Source organism: Alexandromys fortis, unplaced genomic scaffold, assembly GCF_014885135.2.
Source record: "Alexandromys fortis isolate MF-2015 unplaced genomic scaffold, M_Fortis_MF-2015_v1.1 scaffold_591, whole genome shotgun sequence".
Taxonomy (NCBI): Eukaryota; Metazoa; Chordata; class Mammalia; order Rodentia; family Cricetidae; genus Alexandromys; species Alexandromys fortis.
This window is the reverse complement of record NW_026068564.1, coordinates 51891-56541: the sequence shown is the minus strand read 5'-3', so window position 1 is coordinate 56541 and position 4651 is coordinate 51891. Positions and strand designations below refer to the sequence as shown.

General features: G+C 47.4%; 1 pseudogene; it reads left to right on the top strand.

Moving 5' to 3' along the window:
- Nucleotides 1-747: 747 nt before the first annotated feature.
- On the top strand, nt 748-2012 carry LOC126495866 (dead end protein homolog 1-like; annotated as a pseudogene).
- Nucleotides 2013-4651: the final 2639 nt, after the last annotated feature.

The following is a 4651-nucleotide window of genomic DNA, read 5'->3' as shown; positions in this document are numbered from 1 at the left end:
CTTTTCTAACCTCTGGAGAAAAAGTGGAATGTTCTACATCCTCTACTCTAGATGTCAAAGAGCACAGAGTCTGTTTGTTAGGTGTGTTAATTTACAGAGGCCCTTGGGTAGTTACAATATGTTCTAGGGCCTGGGAAGTAGACAAAGAAGGTTGCTGTGCATGTGGTGCAGAGGCAGTATCTTTTGCATCTTTTCTGGCAGATAAAAGAGAACCCAGAGCTCCCAGACCACATGAGGAAGATTCCAAAACCTCTGTGATGAAAGGTATATATGGAGTCAATGGAGAAGTTGATTTGGTTGGCTTCTCAAATGGAGAAATTTCTACATCTTTTCCCTCCCACATATGACACATTCCAAGTTTCCTATGTTCTGATTCTGATGATTCCATGAGCCCTGAAGAATATACCAAAATTCCTAGAGTCCCTTGGGTAGATGGTAAAGAATCAAACATCTCATGTGCTGATATGGACAGATCATCAGGTCCTTCAGCAGATTGCAAATGATCTAGAGTTTCTGGGGTCAATGGGAAAGATTTGCAAGAACCTGGTTCCCTTGGTAAATTTCCTCGAGCCTCTGGAGTTGATATAGGTCCTTGAATACCAGAGTCAGTTTGGACAGGTCCTAGAGGCCCTTGTGCAGATAGTGGATGTTGGTGAGGGCCTTGGATCAATGAAGAAGGTCTCGAAGGCTCCTGTAAAGAGTTAGGAGGTGAGTTCTAAAGCGTACTGGCAAACCTAGGAGAGAGCTATGCAGTCGAAACGTGAGTGTGAGCAATGGTGCGAGAGGGTGAATCCAGAGAACAAAGCAGCCCTGGAGGCGTGGGTAAGAGAGACTGGCATCTGCCTGGTGCAGGTCAATGGACAAAGAAAGTATGGCGGGCCACCCCCAGGCTGGGTGGGCAGCCCGCCACCTTCAGGGTCCGAGGTGTTTATTGGACGACTACCCCAGGACGTTTATGAACACCAGTTGATCCCACTCTTCCAGCGCGTGGGGCGTCTCTACGAGTTCCACCTAATGATGACCTTCAGTGGCTTAAACCGTGGCTTTGCCTATGCACGCTACAGCTCATGGCGCGGTGCCCAGGCCACCATTGCCACTCTGCACAACCACCAGCTGCGCCCTTCTTGCCAGCTTCTGGTGTGCAGAAGTACCGAGAAGTGCGAGCTGACAGTAGACGGGCTGCCTCAGAGCTTGAACCGCCTCACGCTACTGCTTGCCCTCCAACCTCTGGGTCCCAGCCTGCAGGAGACATTGCTGCTACGCAGCCCTGGGTCGGCGCCCTCTCAGATTGCACTGCTCAAGTTCTGCACACACCGAGCTGCTGCCATGGCCAAAAAGGCCCTGGTAGAAGGGCAGTCACGCCTTTGTGGAGAACAGGTGGCTGTTGAGTGGCTCAAGCCAGACCTGAAGCAGCACTTCCGCCAGCAGCTTGCAGGTCCCTCACTGCGACTCCTCCGGCCCGATGGCAGCCCGCAAAGCAGGGACAGGCTAGGGTTCCAAGGGGCTCGGGCCGCTCTGCAGCTGCTTTGTCAGCGAATGAAGCTGGGCAGCCCAGTGTTCCTTACCAAGTGTTTAGGCACAGGGCCTGCTGGCTGGCATCGCTTTTGGTACCAGGTTGTGATCCCTGGACACCCAGTGCCTTTCAGTGGCCTCATTTGGGTTGTGTTGGCCTCTAATTGGCAGAATGGGCATGAAGTGGCCAAGGATGCTGTTTCTGCGCAGTTGCTGGAAACACTGAGTCTAGGACCAGCTTGTGGTCTCCTGGGGCTGAAGCTGGTACCATGGTTAAGCAGTGACCCCTCCCCCTCTTCTCTGCAGGCATTCTAAATGGGTAGGCAGAACCTGTGCCTGTCCCCAGCCCAGCAGGCCTGGGCAGCCACTACTGAATCACAAAGTGACAGGGCCTGGCTACAGCTTCCTTGCTAGGGCAAACCCTGTCACACCTAAGTGCTACTTTAGTTGTGAAGAACTTTGCCTTTCCCTATTGAGCCCAGGGTCTGATCTGACCTCCTGCCTAGTATCCTTGGTCAATTCCCAGTTTGACAAGTAACTCACCATACCCACACAAGAGAGCTTACTATGAATCTGTGTTTTTATTTGAGCCAAAGGCCCTTCCACCACTTGTTACTGATTTGGGCCTGGTTTTCTTTTTCTCCATTGGTTGTATTTATATTAAACCCCTGGTTGGTACACACACACACACACACAAAGAATTAGGAGGTTTCATTCACCTTTCAGGAGATGATACATTTTCAACTCTCCCTTTTGTGGATATTTCCAAAGCCCCTTGGGAAGATGATAATATTTCCCTAATCCCTTTTCCAGGCAAAGAATTTTCCAAAGACTTTTGGGCAAATGTAATTCTTAGAGTTCCAGTGGCAGAGGAAGAAGATTCCACAACACTTCCAGCATATTGGGAGTTCTCTAGTGACTCATTTGCTAATGAGGAAAGTCCCATATGCTCCAGAGCAGATGATAAAGCTCCTAGATCCTCTGAAATACTTGGAACACTTTCCAGAACAATTTGTGAAGGTATCAAAGTTTTTTGTCCCTCCTTGGCAGATTGGCAAGATATCAAATTCACTTTTAAAGGCACTAAGTGTTCTTGAACCTCTAGGGTAGAGAGTGGATTACCCAGAGACCCCTGTTTATATATAGAATGTTGTTCAGGGTGTTTGTCAGCTAGCTCATATCCAAGAACCCTTGAACCAGATAGCAAGGATTCCAGACAACCTGTGGCAGAAAGAGAATTTTTTGACATGTTCAGAGTTAGATGACAAAATTTCAAGAGACTCTAGTGAAGATTTCAAACTTTTTTGAGTCCCCTGGTGGGTTGAAGAATGTTGAAGAGCTCCTTCACTAGGTGGCAAATGTTCTAACGCATATTGGGCACACTGAAGTTTTCTGGTAGCCCTTTTGGGAGATGATGGGTTTACAAGAGCCACTTTTGCTGCTTTCACATGTTGGATAGACCCTTGTTCCAATGTGGACAGTTCTGGAGCTTGTTGGGCAGACAGGGAAAGTCCCACATCCTCTTTAGCAGATGGCAAATGTCTGAGAGTCCCTTGTGCAGGTAAGGAAATTAAAACAGGATCATGATCAGATATCATAGATCCTGGAAACCCTGAGATATTTTTCAATTTTCCTGGAGATCCTGTGTTGTGTGAATATGTTCCCACATCCACTTCCACAGAGGACAATAGTCCCAGGGTCCCCTGGGAAGATATGAAAGGTGACATATCATCTAGAGAAGACAGATAATGTTCTGGAGTTGCTTTTGTGGACTTATAAATTTTTATATGCTCTTGTGCAGACAGGGAATGTCCCACAGACCCATGGACTGAGAGCACAGGGGCTATGCTATCTTCTAAGGGTGAGAGACTTCCATGAAGCCCTTGTACAGGTGGCATTGATGGTACAGCCTCTGAGCCATATTGAGGTAATTCTAGAGTTCCATGAACTGGCAACAATGGTAAAGGGGTTTCCTAAGACAGAGTTGAAAGTCCCTGAGCCTTTGGAGCCACAGGTAAGTGCTCAAGAGGCTCAAAGGCTGAAGGGGAATTTTCCAGATATTCTTGTGTAGATGGTAGAAATCTTTGCAAGCCTTGTGCAAATTGGGAAGTACCAGCATTCCCCTGAATAGGTATGGAAAGATCCAAAAGCCTTTCTAGGGACAACAAGGGCTTTTGCAAAGGCACCCCAGATGAGCATGAAGTTTACAAAGAGCCCTGAGCAGGAAGGACATGTTCTAAAATCCCTTGTTCTGGTGAAAAATCTTCCTCATCTTCTGGGAGGTTGGGCAAATGTCCTGAATAACTTAATGAAGGTGGAAATTTTTCCTGAGGCCCTTGGGCAGATGGCAAAAGTTCTTTTGCTCCCTTGGGCAACCTGGGAACAATACAGGTCTCCTGGGGCAGATGGTGAATTTTCAAGAAACCCTTGGCAAGATGATGAAGTTCCTAGATACCACTGCTTAGATGTTGATGGTATTGGAGACCCTTTGGGAGATGGAAAGTGTTCTGCATCAAGAAGGCAGGAAGAGTCAGAAGGATCTTTAGATGGTTTGGAGGACATAGGAGATGTCAGGTCCTCTTGTGCTAATGGCAAAGGTTCAAGATGTTTTTGTTTACATTTGGCCTTTCCCTTAGACCTTTTGACAGATAAGGAAGATTTCAAGGCTCCCAAGTCATATTTAGAAATTGACAGATCCCCTTGGGTACAGGTAGAATTTTCTGGAGCCTTTGACAGAGATGGAGAATGTCCCTGAAGGCCTGGGACAGATGGTAAATGACATAGACCCTTTAGGACAGACAGTGAAGGCCCTTGGGCCTCTTGTGATGATATGGAATGTTCACGAGGCCCTTGGTTAGAATGGCAAGGTTCCACAGTCTTTTGTTCAGATGTGGAACATTGCAGGTCCTTTTGGACAGATATAGAAGGCGTAGTACTTACCTGAGGAGTACTTGTCGTGATTAATGTTTCTTTCGGAGCAGTAGAAGATGCACATACCCTTTTTGAGGAAGGGAGAAGTATGAAACTGCCTTCCTCAGATGAGGAAGTTTCGAAGTCCCCTTCATCAGAAGGCTCATTTCTCAACCTATTTTTGGTAGAAATGGAACATCCCGGGCCCACTTGGGTAGAGGGAACATGT